The sequence below is a fragment of the Lissotriton helveticus genome, chromosome 3_1 (genome assembly GCF_964261635.1).
Source record: "Lissotriton helveticus chromosome 3_1, aLisHel1.1, whole genome shotgun sequence".
Lineage (NCBI taxonomy): Eukaryota > Metazoa > Chordata > Amphibia > Caudata > Salamandridae > Lissotriton > Lissotriton helveticus.
Window position 1 is genome coordinate 1,603,164,598 of NC_136061.1, and position 23,337 is coordinate 1,603,187,934.

Here is a 23,337-nt window from a genome sequence, read left to right on the forward strand (position 1 = left end):
TGCAAAAACAAAAGGACGAGACGAGCAAACTGTAACAGTTGGTGGTCTAGTGGCCAACGCTCACGCACCCACCACATCCGCAGGCCAGGCTTGGCCTGCGGGGAATTAATAAATGGAGGGCGGCCGCTCGGGCGCGTCACTTCCGACTACCATACACGTGTAGTCCGTGTGTGTCTTCTGCGCGCTCCAACCCCCGCGCTAGCTCCATCTGCCCTGGGAGGTCAGTGCGTAATTTGGGGGCCTGCACACAACACTGGCAACGAACGGAGGGGGCCCAACCCTCGCTCGCACCTCACACTGCCCCGTGGTGCGACCATCTCCTGTACGCGACAACGTGGCTCTGCGCCGTGGGAGGCCGCAGCTGCCGCGTGTCCGTGGTGTGCAAATGTGCCTCCCCCACCTCAGCGGTGGCCGCGATTGATGCGGAACGCACTTCTCTGCGGTCCGGGGAATCACCGGCTCACAGCGTTAATGGCCAAGGCTGGGCTGGCTGCACAGACCACGCTCCGCTGATCTTCAGCGCTCCGATCCAGGTCGGGCCTCTGAACTGCCCGAGGCCTCGTCGGCACTGTCAGCTCCTGCCTATTAGAGCTGCTGACCTCCCCGCCTGTTCTGTCCATCAAGCATTGGCAAATACAACAAAAAAAAAAAAGGAGGAAGGAAAGAGAACACACAGAGGGGGAAACAAAGCTACCTGAACAGCAAGTAAGGAGAAAGTGGGGAGACCAAGCACTAGAGTGCCCAGGGTGTGGGAGAACATTGCAAAAACGGCACCACGTGGGGCACCCAACGCCATCTTTGTACTGTGAACCGACCAGAACGTTCGAGAACACTCACCGCTAGGCGCCATGGCGAACGACAACAACGCTGCTGCGCCAGCCCGCATCCCATTCCAGCACACAGCATAAGGGGTCCTGCCTCCTTTCCGTGAGCTGGAGGATCCAGCATCAGCCTCCCCCCGGTGGAGAACATGGATCGAACGCCTCAACAACGATTTTGTCGCAACCAGGGAAACAGACGAGGCGGTAAAGAGATCCTTGCTGCTACACTACGCTGGAGACGAGATTTTCAAACTTTTCAAGCATCTGCCCAACACAGGAGCTGCAGATGACTATGATGCGGCAGACAACTAAACCCAGATTTCGAGGTCTTCAAACTCGGACAAGGCTGCCAGAGGGAAGGAGAATCCATGGACAAGTTTTACGCACGGCTCCGGGAGCTTGCCAGCACGTGTACCGATGAAGACCAGCCAAAAGAAATCAGGAGACAACTAATCCAGGGGTGCTGGGATAAGACCTTACGAGGGCTCATAGTGCGTAAACCAAGAATCACATTGGAGGACATACCGATACTAGCCAGATCACATGACCTATCCGTGGCTCGGGCAAAAAAGATGGATCAAGCCCTAACCAGGCCACATGCGAAGCCGGACTCCATCAAGACAGAGCGAGCCGATGCTGTGAGGACCAAGCCCAGAGGAGACATGTTCAGGGGACCAAAAGCAGACGACTCCAGATCAAGATGCGGGTACTGTGGTCATGAGCCACATGCGGCTAAAGACTGTCCCGAACAAGGAAGACCTACACCAATTGCGGAATACCCAATCACTTTGTATCACTCTGCAGGAGGCGCAACAGAAACCGAGAAGTCCGAGGTCAGAAGCCCCCAACGCGAGCCGATCGACAGCTGTCGGTGACAGACACCGCGCCACCTCATCACGCACAGAGAAGACCCGCGAAACACCTACAAACCATCGAGGATTCCTCAGAGGACGACAAAGAAGAGGTATATATAGTATTCTTCGCAAGGGAACTCAAGCTACGCTGCCGACCACAGCCTACGTGCATAGTGCAGGTCGCGGGAACCAAGGTGAAAGCAGTCATCGACACAGGAGCGACAATGAACGTTATGGGCCTACAGTAATACCGAAGCCTAAGCCCTCGCCCCTCGGCAGTACCATCCAACACCAGAATCTAAGCGTATGGGGAAGATACGCCCCTGCCGCTGAAGCGAAAGATTTCAAGGCATCAAGGCAGACGATCATGAGGTGATGGCCAAAATCCACGTCATCGACAGGTAAGCGGATACCCTCCTGAGCAGCCACACTGCCGAAGATCTGAAGCTAATCGCCTTCGCTAGACGAATCCGGACATACCAATTGGAAGAGCTCCTCGGGCAGGTCCCCGAGCTGTTCCAAGGCCTCGGGTGCATCAAGTGTGACCCCATCAAGCTACACATTGACAAGTCCGTCGCCCTGGTGGCCCTGCGACACAGGAGAGTTCCTTTTCACCTGCGACCGCTCGTTGAGAAGGAGCTTGAGACCTTGGAGGAGCAAGGAGTCATTGAAAAAATATTGGGGCCGACACCATGGGTATCCCCGATGGTCATCGCGGAAAAGCCCAAACAGCCAGGAGCCATACGCCTGTGTATCGACATGCGGCTGCCCAATAAAGCAATTAAAAGGGAACACCACATAACACCAACAATGGATGACATCATTGCGGATGTCAACGGATCCAAGTGGTTTTCGAAAATGTACTTGAACGCAGGGTATCACCAACTACTCCTGTCAGAAAAGAGCAGATTCATCATCACTTTCAGCACCCACCTAGGGCTCAGGAGGTACAAACGGTTGAACTTTGGGATATACTTGGCAGCCGAGGTGTTCCAAAACACAATACGGGAGCTACTATCAGGCTTGCCGGGAGTACTGAACGTGAGCGACGATATTCTCATTCACTCTGCAACAGCTGCAGACCACCATAAACATCTCCGCGACACACTGAAATGCCTCAGCAAACACAGAGCCGCTCTACACAAGGACAAGTGCCAGTTCTTCCAGCCCTCCCTTGAGTTTTTCGGCTACGTGTTCAACCAAGAGGGCATACAGGTAGTCCCGAGGAAGTCACAAGCCATCAAGGACACCCCCGCACCAACGACACCGACGGAAGTACGGAGCTTCCTGGGAATGGCCACAAAGTGTAGGCGGTTTATACCATGGCTGGCCACCCGGAGTGAGCCGCTGCATGCACTCATGAAAGCTGATGCAGCCTGGCACTGGGGCCCAAGAGAGGAAGAAGCATTCCAAGGTATAAAAGATGCCCTCCTAGGGGAAGCCACGCTAGCATACTTTGATCCCGCGAAGCGAACGGAAGTGCTGGTCGACGCAAGCCCAGTAGGACTCGGTGCAGTTTTAGCTCAGGAGCGTGAACCAGGCCAGTGGGCCGCTCTGGCGTTTGCCGGCAAATCGCTAACCTCCACAGAAGCAACGGTACTCCCATATTGAGCACGAAGCGCTCGACATTAAGTGGGCCTGTAGTCATTTCCATCTGTACCTCCACGGGCAACCGTTCACTATGGTCACAGACCATCAGCCTCTAGTCCCCCTTTTCAAAGGGACAGCTCCGCATCCACCCCCACGCATCGAACGCTGGGCCGTCCAGTTGCAACCGTATGAGATGGAGGTGGTGTACCGCCCAGGGTCCAGGAACCCGGACGATTTTCTTTCAAGACACCCTGTCCAGTCCAAGAAACGACAAGAAGACGAGGACGTCGAAGAATATGCCCAGTTGGTAGCTCTGGCATCATGCCCCCGGAGCATGTCCCTAGACGAGGCAAGAGAAGCGGCTGCCACCGATGCCATCTATACTAAGACACTAGGTGCCGTGCACGAAGGCTCGTGGACGGACTACCTCCGCCAGTCCAATTTGTGGACCCCTGAAGATCGGGAAACCCTAACAAAAATGTGGCGGGTCTGTCATGAACTGAGCGCCTCCAGCAATGGCATCCTGCTGAGAGGATTTAGTAAAAGAAGGGGGTTCCCCAGTGGGCTTTAAGGATATAGGCAGGCTGTAGGGGGAAAAAAACTTTTAATAGAACGAGAGAGTTCAACCCTGCCTTGTGATATAATGGCCCTAAAAATAGGATCCAAACAGTATGTACGGGGTGATTTATCTAAGAGCTAGCATTGCACATAACAAGAACCAGGGTCAATCCAAATATACTCCAAACAGTTTTTTACATAAAAGATACATATATATATTTTTTTTTGTGTGTTCTTTAGATTGATATAGCAAAAAGATACAACAATACATTACATGTTAGATCCACATAATATCCTGTCTCCCGTTGCCGTTGGTCGAACTGGAAGAGTCGACGGAAGGAGAGTCCTGTCTCCCGTTGCCGTTGGTCGAACTGGAAGAGTCGACGGAACCCACTTTAGGATGATTAATCATCCCGTCAAGGAACGCTCGTCGTTTGCTGCTTGCCTTTGGCCCGCATAGCAGGAAAGACAGCGGAGCAACGCCCGCCTGACACCTACTCACCAGCCGTTTCCAGATCGGCCCTCATGTAGATAGCGCGACGGCTCCCCGAAGCGAATGAATTATTTAGGAACCATTATTGAACATTATATACTTTTGGTTTTCTGGAAACTTGTTATATAAAAAAGACCCCCATTGGAGAATATTCTCAAGAAGTATTCAGGACCTCTACTATCCAGCTTGAATAGGACCGAAGAGCGATACCTTCCTTGTATATAGGTCCGCAGGCCACTAGTATTTGTGCCATTATTTAGATATTTTACCTGTTCCCCTCCCAGTAATCTACCTCTAGCCCTGACGAAGGTGTGGCCTCTCTGGCCTGTCACCGAAACGCGCGTCGGCGCATACTTCCAGGAGTACGGCATACGGTCCTAAATCCACCAGGATCCTTGTATATACCATCTGCCACCTGGAATAATATTCTGATTTATGCAATGAATTTATGATCTCTGTGTTGCATATACCAGGATTATATGAAGGAATGAAAGTCGATTGAAAGAACATTGGGTTGAATGAATTAGATTTTGTAAGTATGAGAGTGTGAATGTAGTGTGATATGTTACTGGGTAGGTGACAATATAGGATGAATTTTCCTTCCTTTTTTTATCTTTCTCTTATTGGTGTATATTGTTGATGTTTCAAAAAAATATTATGTGGATCTAACATGTAATGTATTGTTGTATCTTTTTGCTATATCAATCTAAAGAACACACAAAAAAAATAAAAATATATATGTATCTTTTATGTAAAAAACTGTTTGGAGTATATTTGGATTGACCCTGGTTCTTGTTATGTGCAATGCTAGCTCTTAGATAAATCACCCCGTACATACTGTTTGGATCCTATTTTTAGGGCCATTATATCACAAGGCAGGGTTGAACTCTCTCGTTCTATTAAAAATCCTGCTGAGAGGACCCCGGCTCGTAATCCCACAGAGCCTCAAGCACCGGGCCGTCCAACTAGCTCACGGAGGATACCAGGGAATAACCAAGATGAAAGCACGGATGCGAGAAAAGGTCTGGTTCCCAGAACTTGAGGACATGGTAGAGGAATATGTCTGACAGTGCTCACTGTGCCAACTGACAAGCGGCCCGGAGAAACCTCTCCCGATTATCACTGAAAAGGTCTGCACCGTCCCATGATCCAAAGTAAGCATGGATTTTGGAAGCTTCCCAGGAGGAAGACACACCCTTGTCATCATTGATGCATACTCTAAGTATCCTGTAGTAGAACCCGTCATGTCGACGGCCTTCAACCACGTTGGACCAGTGTTAGAGAAAATCTTCGCCATGTTTGGTTTCCCTCAAGAAGTACACAGCGACAACGGTTCCCCGTTCCAAGGGGCCAAGTTTACCACATTCTTCCAACGAGGCATATCGCATCGCCGCATCACCCCTCAGTGGCCCCAAGCCAATGGGGACGTCGAACGCTTCATGCGAACTCTGAACAAGATGTTCCGCATAGTGGTGGTGGAACAAGTAGACCCGGAACAGAGGCTCCACGAGTTCTTGAGAGAATACAGAAGCACACCTCACTGCACGACCCAGCGGAGCCCGTGAGCCCTCATGCTCCATGGCCCCCACCGTGACCAGCTCCCCACCTGTCCGGGATGGTCACCACCTCAACTGGACGTCGAGGAGGTGCATGAGAGGAGAGTGCGACATAACCAAGATGCAAGTGTCCGACGCCGCGCCACCCATAGGAGGCTTAGCCATGGAGCAACAGTCATCCTGCGGAGCCGACGCCAGGGAGGAAAGTTCCAAACAAACTATGAGCCGGGCACCTGGACAGTCACTGCTAACCATGGCTCGATGGTAACAGCGCGCAGAGGAGCAGAGGAAGTATCCCGGAACATCTTGTGGGTCAAGGAAGTCCCACCAGAACAACGCCCAGAGACTGTCAGCAACCACCCAAGTCCCATGGCCGCTGGCGCGCCTGAAGGACGGGTGGACGACTCGGCGATTGGCCAAGTTGGTGAAACGCCCGAATTAAGCCCCTCACCACAACATGGGGCTTATTCCGATGACTCTGAGTGGAACAGGAGGGCGTACCGGCACCCAAAGATACAGCCTGAGGCCGATCCCACCCGAGTCAGCGGCTGCGAGACTATGCCTGCTGAAGACCCGGGGCTCACCAGCTGAGATTCACGCAAGTACCGCAGTTATGTGTTGGACTGAATGATTATATGTGAATCTGTGGGACTATGTTAAGAAAAGGGTATACTGAGTTGGATAGGGATGTAACAGTTGGCGGTCTAGTGGCCAACACTCACGCACCCACCACATCCGCAGGCCACGCCTGGCCTGCGGAGCGTTAATTAATGGAGGGCAGCCGCTCGGGGCGCATCACTTCCGACTACCATACCCGTGTAGTCTGTGTGTGTCTTCTGCGTGCTCCAACCCCCGCGCTAGCCCCATCTGCCCTAGGAGGTCGGTGCATAATTTGGGGGCCTGCACACAACACAAGCAAGAAACAAGAATAATGTTATGATGATAACTTTCCCTTTATTTTGGAAAATGGGTGGGTCCTTTTTAAAAGAAAAGGAAGATAAATTCTCGGGAAGAGCTGTTCACAGTAAGGTGGGGCGTCACTATTGCATTAAGTAAATAATGTCTCCAAGAGTGTGGATGAGGAGGTAGTTGGGTCTCGTGCTCAACGACATTTCAGAGAATTTGCAGCTTTAGCATTTCCCAATAAAATATTGTCACTAAGGAAGTCCTGGGACCCAGTAAATCCTACCTTCTGCGCGTCTGAAGCGTACCTGCCCCACTTAACATGTACCTGATGGTGCCCTACGCCATCATTCTTAAAGAATTACTTGCCAGTTGGGATTTCTCCCAATTCCCCGTCCGCCTCTAAACCTCGCCGCCTTTAAAATGGCGCCTACGTGAAACAAAACTCCTCGCGCCTGTGACGCGGGGGCCGGGGGCAGCGTGAGTAGTCGAGCACCTGACAGCCGCGCAGGTACCCTGGACCTGCAGCCTGACAGCTCCATCGCCTCAGCTCTGATGAGATAAGGAGCGGGGCACTCGTCTGCGCCTGATGGCTGTTCGAAGCAGTCAATTAGCGGCGGTGACAAAGCACTGCAGGCCCGCGTTCCTCGCCATCAGTCAAAGCTTGTCATGCTGAGTACAGCCCGAGCCCTGCCCCCCGCGTCCTCCTTTCCCAACAGCGTCTCTGCACCTGGGAACACGATCACCGGGGGAATAGAAAACGACATCGTTTGAAGATTATTTCCAGTGCTCGCCCCCATTGCAGCTTTTAAAAGGGAAGTGTTCTCACGTCACGGATGTAACTGAAGTCTACCTGGCAGAGCACGAGCCATACTTAGAATAAGAAAAGTGCTGTTTATATCTGTTCAAGCCTCTACAAATACAAGCAGCTGCTGACTTTTACAGCTCCCAAGGGGAGCCGGCATTGGCATCTACATTAATTTCTTGTTGCAGAGCATCCTAAAATCACACAGCACATCTTCCTGGCTGCCTCGGCATTTCACTGACTCATATTCTTCATCTCTCTCCCCTTTTTCCTCTCTGTTTTACTCTCGTGTTCACCCTCCCACTCTTTCTGTTACTCACTTCTCTCTCTCACTCACACACACACTAGCACCCCTCTCTTCACCAAAACACCTATCTCTCTCTCCCACTCGCTTAGTCTTTTCTCTCTCTTTCTCCTTCCCTCCCCTCTCCTCCCCTTCTTGCTACATCACTCCCCTCCATCTGTTTACTCTCTCTCTCACTCTCTCTCTCTCCATTTAGCTCAAACATATTTTATTGGCATGAGTCTTCAATTTACATATTTTGTCCAGCTTTACATGTGGGTAGAAATTGTTATAATTTCACATCTGAGGCTTTGGGCCTCTCGAGATGTCATAGTTGCCACACTGGCTGACAGTTATTCTGCCGCCATTTATGACCATTTCTCTGAGGAAATCACCTATCCTCTGTTCATCTGTCAGCTATGCAGAGTCACAGAATTTGTGGGATTATTCCGCATAGGAAAATATTCTGCTAGGTTGCAGTTTCCGTGCTGTAATTTGTACCCTTTATTCTGTGCCTATGTTTGTTTTTTCCCAGCTGGCTGCATATTTTTTGTTCTTTTCATGCTGGTGCTGGGTGTTGTCCTAGTTCTGCTGAGAAGGCATTTTGAGAGTGTTAAAGTGCACTTTAAGTACTTGTTTGTAGAACAGCAGAGGATTGTTTTTCTGCCGAGATGGATTCCTACGTTTTTTTATTTTTGGCATATGGGGAGGCCCAGACTTCGCTGTCACATTGTTTCATCAAGAGCTTCGCCTGTAAATATGCATTTTTCTCCCCAGTGCTCAAATTTGATCAGTTACATCGATGAATATTTGCATATACATTTTATCTGCTGAAGACACTAGCTCAACTCTGCAGTGCGTTCCATTAGGGGATATTTTATAAAGCACAAGCAGTGTAAAGTAGAGTGCAAGTGCATAACGACACACTCACGAACACACACACACACAAACACACGCACACGCACTCTCACAAAACACACACACTTGTGAGAGGGAAGTAATGACATAGGTTAACAGGGGAGGCAACTTGAGAAGAGTTAATGTCATGTAGGGGGAGTCAACGAAAGAGGGGGATTATGTGTATGTAAACAAGAACAGTGAAATCGGAATGATTAACCCGTTCCATGCTCACGTCGGCCAACGGCCGACACGAGCACTACCTCGCGGGTGCTGCGCATGTACGTTGGCCGACGCAGGCCCGCCCACTCTTTAATTCTCCCGCAATGTGGGAGAATTTGCACCCCGGTTAAGTGGTTGAAAAAAAATATTGTTAATACCGGAAGAGGGAGAGATAGAGTTGACAGGTAGCAATGAGAAAGTAAAGACTTCCACTTCAATGGAAGGAAAAGCAACTTAGGGCAGCGAAAAGGGAGAAATGACTGCAAAAACATGTTATTGCTGGTGGATCAAGTAAATCAGAGAAGTAACAGGTGGGGTTAAATGTAATGTAGATCAAATGAGAGAGAGAGGAAAATGGTTAGTGTGGGGGCTAGTTCACTTCACCTAAATAGTACAATATCAAGAAGATCTAGCTCACTCTTTAGAAGCTAGAAGTTCATGTGTGGAAAACCATTTGTTTTATATGAAAACCCTCACCCACCAACCTAGTTGGTGGCATGCTTTATCATCAGGTCCCACCCAAGGTGCCGAGTGCACCTCGGGTGTGCTACGACACCTGATTTACAGCGGAGCTGGGTTTTTTGTGAGTGCAAAGGTGTGCTGTGGAGGTGAAATTTAAAAACTGTCCATTGGGTCCCTTTTAACTAAAGGTAAATGTTTTAATGGTGGGCCCTATGGCAGCATTAAAAACACAGAGAGAGACGGATATATGCAGAGATTAAATTATATCTCTAAAATCCTGTGGTAAAAAGTCAGGTCTACATGTTTCAGCCAGACTGCTGCATTTGCTGGCTTTCTTCAGGACCTATGTGCTAATGTTTTGAGTGAATGGACGTGATGGTCAGGTGTGGTTTATGTGACCAATAGTGGTGCTGCACACGCTAAGGTGCGGTGAAGATGGAGCATGTGTCCTCCTTATGTTGCTTGAAACAAGGAGATTTTCATCATAAGCAGCATGGTTCCCGTGAAGTGGCAGGACCTATAGTCACACGTTCGTCAAGGTTGTCTGACAGCTTCTCATACCTGTTCCGGCCTTCTGATAAACAATCGCTGCTGCAGAGCAGGAACCCTTGCAACATGGCGTAAGAGTGCCTGCGCTGGCGCTGGGCATCTTTTTTAGTGCCAGAACTATGGGAAATTTGGCGTAACACCACGCTCCAACATTTTTAAAATAAATATGACCCACAGACTCAAAGAGAAGCTATTGTTAAACGTAAATAGGAAGAGTGAAGTGGGGCAGAAAATAAGAGGACTTATGGGAATTAGAAGTAAGAGTACAACAGTCGGAATTAGTGGAAATTCTGGAGAGGTATCCAAAGAAAAGTAACAGAGTAAAAGGGAAAACGAATGGACATGGTCGGAAGAAGACATGAATCTACACGTGAAATGGATACACCTAAAGAAACAGTCCAAGTAAATGGGGAAGGAAAGAAATGGTTCATACAGCCGAAAATGAGTAGACAAATAGAAAGTAACTTGTAAAAAGAGGAGGTGAAAGGGGCAGCTGTTAAACAGGAGGAAAGAACGGGGGAATTCGACGAAGTGCATATAGACATGAGGAGTTAATGAGGAGTTAATGGAAAGGCCACATAGACTAAATGGCAGACTTCGATGGTCAAAGAGGTGGAAATGGTACCCTACCCACGGATTATAATAATACAAAGGTTGGATTATGAATACTGGCTCTGCATAATATACATTGTTACATCTCATGTAAGCAGGGAGAAGATAAATTCAGAAAAAATAGAGCTAATCAAATAATAAATGGCCAACAGAATTGTTGCTTGTTGTACTCTATTATTCTTTGTTGTGTGGTTCAGAAATTTGCAGCCAACACGTGTTTCACCCTTTATCAGCAAGTTTCATGTTCTCTCAGGAGTAACCTAATATATGACGGGAAAGAATTTATAAAAACGTTCTCCATTTCAATGACCAATATTCCTTATACATCCGATTAGTTTGCCTTGAAAACCCTCTAGGCTTTTGCACCCATAAAGGGCTAAATACATGTTGGCTATAGTATTCTAAAACACACAACAAAGAATAAAAGAATAGAGCAAGCAAGGCCACTGGAATTATGCAGCATGATGGCTATGTGGTGGGGCCTACTAAATTGTGCAGCAAGAAAAAGCAAATTATGCAACTTAATGTAGCACATTTGGAGATAGCATTACCTCCTTTTTTGATCATATATGTCAACTTACCAGGGCAACGTTTTCACCTCATTAGTGCCAGATTGACAGCCAAATGCAGAGATAAGTAATAAAAAGGTGACCTGTCAACCTTCTCAAAAGGCCTTCCACTGCGCAGCAACATGTTGCCACGTTTTTAGTAAATGTTGACCCGTTTGAGCAAGAAACAATGGGCCCAATTCACGAACGTCTATCTTTACAACTTTCGGTATTCACAAAGGACATTTACTACTCGTAAATGCCCTTTGTGATACAGAAAGTCGTAAAGTTCAAATTTTGGTATTCACATAGGCATTTACTAGTAGTAAATGCTTCAGCTATTTATTAATGGATTCATTCTATTATTTCCCAAAATGTTTTTCTCTATGCTTAAATGTGATGTAACAATGTAAATTGTACAGTGCGAGCATCTCTAATCCAACATTTGTAAACACCAATGGCTAACACATTTGAGGAAGAAGACCAGAGAAAAAGTCACTCTGAGCAGTCGAGGTAGGCTGGACAGTGGCGGAGCTGTGTTGTATTTGGATTTCAAGAGGTTTGTTGTTGCCATGACTTATAGAAATCCAATAGTACCTACTCTAGTCAGAAGAATGACGTATCTCCAGATTAGCCCCTGTGGACTGCATGACTTTCAAAATGGCAAACTATGGGAATGCAAGCAGAGGTTTTAATTCCAAAAGGAAATGTATGTATTTGTGTGGGAACTTATTTGGTGCTACTCTAGCAAATGGGCCATTGGAACGCTGTACATGGTCAAAAGCCATGAACATAATTGGTGAACATTGACAGGTGGGGCGAGTGGTTTAATGAGTTTGGTAAGGGTAAGGGACATTTCTAAGGTGCCAAGAGGAAGTGCTCTTAAACAGAGGCTTCTATTGATCTTTTCTAAACTGCAAGAGAGTTGAGGCAGTCCAGACAGATGTGAAAATGTTGCTGCAGATCCTTGGTGGGTAGATGGAGAACTCCTTTCCTGTTTTTTTTGCATTTCTTCATATCCAGTCTGGTGGTGTCCTGTTTATGGGCTTGTTGAGAGCCCCTAGAGATTGTCCCAATAGTTATCACCGGAAAAAAAAATTGGTTCTGGAGCAGCAATCTGCCCAGCGTAAAGGTCTTTACTGCCTCGCTATATAAATGCAACTCCAATTACAACACATGGCCCACACTAATACCATAACACTCAACAAGGTGGGTAGTCAAATATAGCTCATACAGGCTGCACAATAATGACCTTACAATGCCTGATAGACTTACACTCACATAAGATAAAATTGCTATGGTCTTGTCTATGCACCAGCAGTGTACCAGTCCACAGCATTAAACCACCCATCAGCAACTGAGCAAGCATGTAATAATTGAAGAGATCTTGTACTTGCTGCTATCAATGGAGGACTTTAATTTATTCCGCCACTGCAGATCCTGACAAGCAACACACTACAACTGCTTTTTGACACCTCACAATAACAATCAGATTTAGGGTGATATTAACAATGTCTATCCCAGCAGATCTCTCCCTCATATCTTGTTCCATCCTATGCCTGCTTAGGACCATAAACTTTAAACAAAATATCTCATCTTAAACAAAGTGCCCATCTAGGTGCACTATGATCATAAGAAATACCATAAAGGGACCTACAGAGCTGCTTAAATCTGCCAGCTTACTGAAAAACCATAAACTGCATGCCTGTCTCTCAGACCTCTTCATTCATCATACTGCTAAGTGCTGTGTCATATAACACAATATCTGCACCTGGGTAGTCATCATGCACAACACTGAAATGCTTCAGCGCTCTACGTAGAGATAGTAAGCTCTAAATACATTTTGAAATACAATACAATTTGTGATCTCTTTGTATGTGATGCTTCTGGGCTTGAAAGATGTTTTAGGCTGTTAAGCATACTGTTGGAGTTCCATTCATATGGTATTTATGTGTTTGAATTTCAGAAGGCCTTCGATAAGGCTTGATATGGCTTGCTATGGCATGTAGTTTGCGTTTCATGGAGGTTCAGTGTGGTATCAGGGAGTTTCATTGACTAGTTTGATGCCACCATCCAACTGCAACAGCATGAGGGTGTGGGTGGCAGTACTGTGGATAATTTCTAGGAGGCACAGTTTCACTTTCTTTAGCAGAGAGAGATGGTAAAGGTGTCTTTGTCTTCTTCATGTTGTGTAACTTGAGGTTGAGTGCCAAGTGTGAATTAAAATGTAACGTTGTGGTGGGTGAAAGTTGGGGATTGAACTCAATCAGGCTCATGGTGTTGAACAAAGTTTGAACAAGCTGTTTGCTGTTCGCAAATTAGAGTAATGTTTTGTGGTGGTATTGATTTTCAGGTAGAAACCAGATGTCCAAGGGTATGGCAGGTGCAGGCAGTGTTTGAGGTGATTATTATCTAGAGTAGATGAGACCTTCATGTCATTTTATAGGTTGTATGCATATTGGGGAATGTTGATTCTGTTGTTGAGGATATTTTTTCCTAGGGGCGCCGTGTAGTGGTTGAAGATGATGGGGTGAAGAATGGATCTCTTGGGTACTCCATAGCTCATGAGGAGCATCTGGAAACCAAAGATGCAGTGGTGGCTTCTAGTTATCGGGAGTGGTGGGCGGGAAAACTGCCGCTGGGCACCTGTGCCAACTTATGAAAAACAGAAGCAATCTGGCACAACCCTCTAGTCCTACCCATCCAAATATTCAGAACTCATTAAAACTAACAAATTCACCCTAATGGCAGCTCCTCAAAACCAAATTGGGAAATTGTCTGTGCTAAAAATGTTTGGAAAGCCATAACTTTGACTGACAAAAGTATGTGCGATGCCCAAGTAAAGGTAGGTTGTGTGCTCTATGAACATTAACCGTGCAACAGGAAGCATGCGCCAGAAACAGATATCGGCTTACCATAGGCATAACAGTGCAAAACCATCAAAAACCATTAACATCCGAGCTGCAGTGTTAGTTTGATGTAAAGCCTCACAACAGCTGTCAGAGAGCGAAACAAAAGAACACAAGAGCTGCAAGCCTGGAATCTGTGCTTGACGCCGACAGGTCAAAAGGCTGCACACAGTGAAAACCATTCTCCTATCATAACCAGACTCAGGGTTGAAGGTCATTCTGACTATATTATGTATGCATCCTGGGGACACAAAGTCAAGTTACGTGAAACTATACAATACACAATCTCGTGAGTGGCAGCTGGTAGGGACCGGGGTGGCAGGGTCCGGGGGTTTCCACTGTCTCTCCTCGACGTCTCTGCTTCGCTTCTCTTTTTGACTCCAGTCCGGAAGAAGCAGGAAGCAAACAGACTCCCCTTAGCCAATCACAACACTGCAATACAGTGTTGTGGTTGGTCTGAGCGCCGTGGGGCAGCACTCAGGCGGGAACAGGGAGCCTGTGCATGTTCCCCACCAGGCTGTGCAATACAGCCTGGTGGAGAACATGCAAAGTAAGCATGACTGTTTGGCCGGCTCAAGACAGCAAACTAGGCAGTCATGCAAACTTAAGGGCCCTATTACGATGCGGTTGGAAACGGCTCCAACCATTGGTCAGAGCCTTTCTGACCGCATCATATTATGCTGGTCTCATTCCTTTCTGACTGCCTCATTACGATGGAGGCGGTCGGAAAGGAATCTGAACGGTCATTCCAAATGGCTTCTGACGGGCTCAGAGAGCCCATCCACCAGTCGGAATGCGACATGTAGTCCCAAGGGTGGGTCTTTCTGTCTGTGGGATTACAATGTCGGTTCAGCAGCCTTTCCGTATCAGCCTTCCTGACACAGAAAGGCTGTCGGAACTCGACTTTGGGGGCCCCCACCAGGGCCCCCTTGGGTGCATGGCCTCCAGTTGGAGGCCGCGGGCCTCCTATGGTGCCCCGCTGTTGATCCCTGCACCCTGTGGCAGGCATCTTGAGGTGCCTGCCACTGGGTGCAGGGGTGAACTACACCTCCTATTTCACAATGGGAGCACGCATTCAGGCGGGAGGCATGCTCCTATTGTAAAGTATAGGAATGTGCTCGGTCGATTCCTGATTAGTCGTTCGGGACTGCCAACCAGGTGTCGTCCAGTCCCTTGACTGAGACGATGTGGGGCGGAGGAAACTCCGCCCGACATCGTAATCAGGGCCTTAGTGTGCACTGTGCACAAACTACTCCTCCTCTCTGACCTACCAGCCTGCCCGCCGAAACCCACCCCTGCAGTAAAGAAAAATAAAGTGATAATAAATGTATTATCATTTTATTTTTCCCTTTTTCACTGCTCTAAGAACAGTGGGCGACGCTCCTCCGCCTCTGCAGAGTTGTGAAAGTTGATGAACTGGTGATAAGTATAACGTTTAGAGGGAAAACCATGACTTAGAGGGAGAACCATGAACCATTGGAGAACATTGTTAAAAAATGTCATTTGCAATTGCAGGGTGCATCATAGTTAGGATGCGGTGGTTGACAGTGTTGAAGGCTGTTCCTAGGTCCCGAAGAATCAGATCAGAAGGCAGGACACATCTTTATTTCTGGTTAGGGGCGCATCATCTGCTATTTGTGAGGTGGGTCTTTCAGTGCTGCGGGATCATCTAAAACTGGGTAAAGGAGATAGTTGGTGTTAACATGATTTTGGTATTGTGCATAGCTTGCTTTTTTATTATTTTGCCTTGAGGGATTTGATGCATGATGTACCTGTAGTTGGAGAGGTGGTCTGTTTTTGGTCGGAACATCCACTGTTAATAGCAGGTTTATTTCTCCAACAAAATTGTGGTTGCCCCACCTCATTCTGAGAAGGGGAAACTACTGGTTCAGTAGCAGAGCCTCTTAGCCAGTGGCCCATCTCACTGAAGTCATGGTTACAATGGGCATACCTCTGATGGAGTTTTCTCCTGCCCTGGTTACCATATGCGCATGGTGGTCCACGGCAGTGCGCTTCATTAAGAAAACATTTCGCACATCGAATATTTTTATGTTTTTCCCCGGGTTTATGGCTGTACATCTGCAAAACAAAAAATAATTTTGCTGGCATTTCAGTTTTGCTGAAGGTCCTTCCAGCTCTCTGCCAGAAGCACTTTCTGCAAAACGATCCCAGTAAACACAGCAGTGATGTCTACAGTGCTTAATTTGAGCCAGTGTTTTCCGGTGCTCGACACCTGCACTCAATTGTCAACACCGGCGCTAGTGACAGTCTGCCAAAAGGTGGCGCTGTCTAGATAATTTAGAGATGACCACAGCTACAATTAATTATTAATTTAATATGCACTAATGACTATTACCTGCCACCCAGGCTGTTCTCATAGCTTTGGGGGGCTGGAATAGTCCGACTTGTCACACTTGTAGGAGTGTGATGGTTAGTAGTTGTGTTGCTACTATCATTGGCATCATGGCAGGGCAATGTGTGGTGCAAGCTGCAGTGGACTTCTGACAAGCGCCCTGGCACTTATTTATTTATTTGACAAATTAAGCACTGGATGTCTAGGTAATGCAAATGGTCCTCAGCCAGGAAGGCCGAGGTAAGGGCTACTGCCGACCTGGTGGGCTATTGGACCTCTTGCCATGCTTTAAATGACCCGGATTGCAAGTTCACATGCATGACAAACGGCAGTATGTTTTTTTTTTTATCAATGTAATCTTTCGGCACCTTGTTCGATTATTTATTTCCGGTCCATGAACTATATCTAGCAACACTGTGCATAATTTCCAAGAGCCCCGTCCCATGTGTGACTGACTCTTACAGTCAGCACAATCTAGTAGGCCGCGACCTCTAAGCCCATAATTAAACTGACAAAAGTTACAGCTCCCTGAATGCAAACCACTGTTAGCTTTTAAGCCAACAGCCTAGTGTCACTCCCACATGCCAATAAGACATGTGGAAGCTGAAAATGTCATCTCTGGAGACGTTTGATACTCCATGTCATATACAGCCTGAGAATACGATGCAACATCGCCCAGCTGTATTTCTTCTCTTTATTTGGCATGCCCTTTAATCTAGTTAGTATGCAGTACCACATATCATGAATGATGTGGACGACTAAGAAACACTTACAAACCACTGTCAGTATGCATGTTAGCCTAACATGGGTTCAGATTTCCAGTGCATTTGATAAGCTTAATAGATATAGCAAATATCTGTAGATAGTAACTAGCCAGCAAGTTACTTTGGCTAACAAAACAGTTAATCAGCCAATTTTTTAGGTCAATGTTTACTTCGTCGAGCTGTGTATGAAAATGAGACTAGCAAACATTAATGCACAGTATAGGTTGTGCAAGGTAGTTGTCAAGAAGAGAATGTCAATCACAAATAAATATTATTGTTGGCCGGACGTAGATGTGCATTTGTTAACGTTCATAGATAAATGCTGTTTTGTTATTATGATATCAATCACATTTTTCACCTTTTCGTGGAAAATGTAATTGTAAAATTGTAATTGTATTTATATAGCACTTACTAACTACCCTTGATGAGATGTTGAAGTGCTTTTTGGTGAGTAGCATGCTACTCCGGCACCCAAAGAATTAGAGTTGGATTAGTATAAGTAACTATAAATTGTTAATTTGAGCAGTGGTCATGTGAGTCTGTTAGTTTGATCGAATAGGATAAAGGAGGCTTAGAGGAGGGAAAACTCTTGATAGAGGTATTTGGCAGATTAGATAAGGTTTAGGATGAGTCAAAGGAGGGAAGAGTCTAGGAAGAGTTAATCTGAAGATCATAGTTGTAAAATGAGGTTTGAGGTGAGTCAAGCAGAGATACAGGAGTGAAGAGTCAAGAAAGGATCTTATTGACTTCATAGTAGTAGAATGAGGTTTGGGGTGAGTCAGAGAGCGGAGGTAGAGGATATACTGAGAGAGGTACAGGATGAGACATAGAGTAGTGCATTGGAGCTAGTTGAAGGTTGTTTTTTGTTGTCTTTCTTTCTTAGGAGTAAAGTAATCAAATATAAAGATACATAACTACATAGGAAGGGTATACATGTATAAGGAAAATATTAAAGCGATATACAATTGTATTGAATACATATCCTTATGTGCAAGTATGGATAGATAGTTAAAATTTTCAGACTTTCAGATGTTGCTGTACGTAAAAGCTAATTTATGTGTGTATTTTTGAATGTTTTTTTATATTTTACTTTTATGTTTTCCTCAATATTTGAATAGTGAAGCACATGGGACCGCGCGGCCTCTGACGAGGACGAGGGTTCCGGCGATCGCTCTTACTTAGCCCCAGAGGGCGTTTCAACTGACGAAGGGTAGCACCTGGTCCCATTGGCGCCCACGACGTAGGCTGCGATCCCCCAGCTTCGGCCCCGGTTTATGGAGGGGAGCCCCCCGTCGTGCGGAGGCTCATGATGACCTCTCCTGTTGACGACGCCAGGTACGGAGAGAAGAGGGCGGCTCCCCCTACACACCAGTGGGTCACCAGGGATCACCTTGAACGAACAGTGCCTGACCTTAAGATGGTGGTGGTCAGGCACATCTGCACAACCTCGTGAGGAGGCCCCGGTTGGAGGCTACATACCCCTGATGGCTCTCCCTTCTTCAGTGACCTGTTTTCACCACTGAGGGGGCCCTGAGTTAATACCAGCCCACCCCACAGTGGCTTATCGAGTGTGGCCCCGGCCGTCCCACGTCTGCAGCAGCCCCCGCAATTCAGGGCCAGCAGAGAGGGCCTGTGCGGAGCAGCCCTCGGGGCTCACACACCCCTCCCCCAAAACAAAGCAGCAGGGCCGTGAAAACACCGATGCAGGCAGCAGCCCTGCAGCTACATTCGAATGAAAGAAACTACGCCACTGACTCTCCTGGACTTACTTTTCTTTTGTCCTGGCCGCCATTGTGCTGCTGCTTGCAGCCGCTTTTCTCTGGACCCTGACCCGCCACCTTGTCCATTCCCTCGTCCTTTAACCCTTTCCCCTAGTTTCCCCCTTGACGATCCTCAAATGTTTCTTCCCTTTTCTGATTTGCCTTTTCTCCATACCCTTGTATCCCTCCCACCCTCCCTTGGTGCTGTGACTGCATCCCCCCCTCTGACCCCACTTAATGGAACTCTGCCCTTCTGTTTTTCCTTTGGGGCTTGACCTGAGAAAATCCACTTTGTGTATATATGTATATTGAGATAACTCTAATCATTAGTATGTGCAGTAGACCTTTGTACTCTCTACCATTCCTATGTGACTCTTAGAATATATCCATTTGTATCCCTTCCCTATGTATATAGAGATAACTCACTAGTATATGCAGTAGACCTTTGTACTCTCTACCATTCCTATGTGACTCTTAGAGCATATCCATTCGTATCCCTTCCGTATGTATATAGAGATAACTCTAATCACAAGTATATGCAGTAGACCATTGTACTCTCTACCATTCCTATGTGACTCTTAAGAGTATATCCATTCGTATCCCTTCCTTATGTATAATAGAGATAACTCTAATCACTAGTTTATGCAGTAGACCTTTGTACTCTCTACTATTCCTATGTGACTCTTAGAGTATATCCATTCATATCCCTTCCTTATGTATATAGAGATAACTCTATTCACTAGTATATGCAGTAGACCTTTGTACTCTCTACCATTCCTATGTGACTCTTAGAGTATATCCATTTGTATCTCTTACTTGAGTGACTCTACTTTTTGTACATTTGCAATTTTTCTATCAGTTTGTATCTCTTCCTTGTGTGACTTTACATCTTGTACATTTGCAATTTTTTCTGTTTGTATCTTTTATGTAATGCATGTCATCCTAAGTCCTTATGTTTTGCAACTGGTTCTTATGTAAAGCACTCTGACACCTTTGGGTAAAGTTGGCGCTATATAAAATCGCATTAAATAAAATAAATAAATAAATACATTTTTTGTTGTAGGACCCCATTGTGTCTCTTTTTGCTACTGGATGCTCATGGTGCCCTCCAGGGTGAGATAAAAGTTATCTTAACCAACATACAATTTCCTCCTTTTGAGAACAGATTCCAACTCTCCCCCAATAAAACTAATAAAAGAACTTACAAATTATCTTTAGATTAAAGCAGTTAAATAGACTATAGTGGATGAAACGGAAAGTAGCTGCTTTGTGAATGGAGACTGTTCACCTCTTAGATAATAAGAAAGAGGGAGGTACTCTAATACTCAGAAAAGGGACGGGGTAGCAAAGGTAAACACACAAACAAAGTCCCTAATCAATACACAAGTTAATACGCGGATCATGTATTGAGAGACTATATAATAAAAATATAGTTGGAATGCAGTAGATATCAATTACATGTAAAAGGTAAACAAATTCATGAAGGCAATATATAATCAGATATGTTAATATATATTTTTTTAATTAAAATTAGATCAAAATAGTTACATGTGGGTTTAAAAACATCTTATTTTGTAAAAAAAAACCATATTGTTGTTTCTAACTAATACAATTTATACAATGCTAAAAAACTACACAAAGGTCAACGGGGCGTTTTGGTGAGATGTAACTTCTTCACCTTCTTCAGGGCAGAGTTTTCTAAAAATAATCTGAATGGCAAAAACAATCCAATAACATAATCTAAAATTAGAAATCTTTTTTTTATTCAAATTCCAATTTTTTCTTCTTCTTGGAACTAGTTATTCAAAGCATACATATTGCATACACTTTGTATTTATTTTTGGCTCTTAATTTACACATGATCCACATATTAAATTGTGTATTGATTAGGGACTTTGTTTGTGTGACTGTTCACCTCTTCCACCGATGTTTACGAATATTATCCAGGACACAGCAAAATTCTTCCTGCATTCAAAGTACCCTCCTTTTCTGAAGGGTATGGATACAAAGGAGAAAAACGTTAGTGAAGGAAACTGGTGTTTGTGAGAGAAGTCATCTGCGGAATTGGAAAGAAGTGAAGAGAATTATGAGGAGGAGAAGGGGGATGAGAGGAGTTAGGAAAAAGTGAAGGATTTTTGTCAGACCACATTATGGGAGCCATAGGGCAGATGGGGGCTACTGGGCCTCAACTATGGTGGTTTGGAGCTGTTTGTCTCTGGGATCAATCTTACAGTGGCTCTGGATACTGGACCAAGTATAACCCCTTCCATACTTGACTCTCATTGAAGTTAGTACGAGCAGTCAGAGGCTTCTCAGGAATATAGAGTGGACAGCATGAGCTCAGAATTCAACAATCAACAGACACAATGACTTCAAAGTCTAACCTAGTGACCCAGTGTTTGTCTATTAGAAAAGAAAATACTTTCAAACGTCACATCAGTACTCAATACTAAAAATGTAATCCAGCATACAGGCTAGTGATCCTAGCCACACCTTTCTTGTAGGTAATAATAATAATAATAATAATAACTCTTTATTCGGTTAATCACAAAGAAAACCATAAAAGACATAGTCAGCAAAAAAATTCATACAAATACAGATGATGAGAAAAGACATTTCATACGAACATTATGCAATAAGAAAAAACAGACATACGTTTAAAAAAGAAAAAGTATTTGCATTTAAAAATCATTGTTTTTATTGTGCATGTTGCTAAAGATTTCTTCTATGGTTCATAATACATTTAAAAAAATTTAGGACAAGGTAACAGACTTCATCAGACTCTAAAGATTGCAGTCGATAAAAGGCCGGTCGACACTGTCTAAGGCCTCACCGCCTACATATCGGGAGAATCCAACGTTTTCTGTGAGGATGGTAAAATTTACAAAACATAATAATGTGGATATTAGATTGAATTGATTTCCCGTCGCAGGGACACGGGGGCATGCTTGATTCCCAGGCCTTATTTATAGGAAAAGCAACCAGTCTGAAAAAAAGGTTCAGTCTAACCCTGGTCAGCAGCATCCTCTCATATATTTTAGTCTGCAGGGTAAGATACGGTTGAATACCAAAGGTTTGCTGAACTATATTCGCATGAATCACTGAGGGTTTTGCAGCATCGGTTGACAGTCTTAATGTTTCCATATGTCGTAGGGCAAGTTCCTTGAGCTCCTTTTTTGGTAGGGCGACTATCGACTCAGGTTGAAGATAGTATTTTTCAAGCCTAAGGTCGGAAAAAAAGTTTCTAATATAACGGAGCCACTTCAGTCTAAAGGAGTGATCAAGTGACATTGTATCAGCCACTATCGACTGAGTTAGTGTATTCATGTCGGATGTCCAGATATGTCTCCACAGGATCAATGGCTGGATTTTGATAAGATCCTGGAGGTAAGGAATTCCCAATTCCATGTGGGAGGCGTAAGTTGATGAACCTTTTGGTGTGGCAAGAAGAAATCTTATAAATGTATTTTCAATTTTCTGTAGGGCTCCTACGTCTGTGGGACCCCAGACTCCTGCTCCGTAAAGAGCAATGGCCTGGCACTTGGCGTTGTTGATTCTCAACAATTCTACTGGGCGCCTCCTTCCCAGTTTCCGTGAAAAGGTCTGCAAGGCCGCTATCGAACGCTAAAAAAGATGGCATCTCGTGTCCACTGCTGGTTTCCATGTTAGCTTGTCGTCTATCATGATCCCGAGGTATGGATATTGTGTAGTGATCTCGAGTGGTTGGCTATCAAGGAAGATGTTTTTTGTACCTTTCTTCGCCCCCCCCGTGATCATAACAAACGTTTTTTTTACGTTGACCTTTAAGTCCAAGGTGTTCATGAAGGTGGTGTATCTATTAAGTGAGTGCTGGAGTTCGCGCGGAGTTCGGGCCAGGATGACAGCGTCATCCGCGTAAAGGAGTGCTGGGATCGGTCTCTGTTTCACTTTTGGGAGGTCCTGGGCCCCCCTCAGCATCTCCTCCTCTAGGCCATTGGTATAGAGCGAGAAGAGAAAGGGGGCCAGAACACAGCCCTGTCTGACTCCTCGCTCCACCCCGAATGACGCCGTCAGCTCACCGTTCTTTCCGAAGCTGACTCTCGCCGAGGCCCCAGAATACAACTCTCTCAGGAAATCCAACAGGGAGGGTTCCACGTCCATTTCTCTTAGGACTGTCCATAGTTTGGAATGTGAGACACAGTCAAATGCGGCAGACAGGTCCACATAGACCATGTATACCGTGGTTTTCTTTGCGTGCATATATTTGGCCATTATAAGACTAAGGTTGAGTGCCTGCTCTACTGTCCCAAGGCCTTCTCTAAAACCGAATTGTAGATCCGAGATAAGGGCTCTTTCCTCGCTCCACTGTTGGAGTCTCTCCAAAATGACCCTCCCCACCACTTTGCCAAGGGAGTCCAA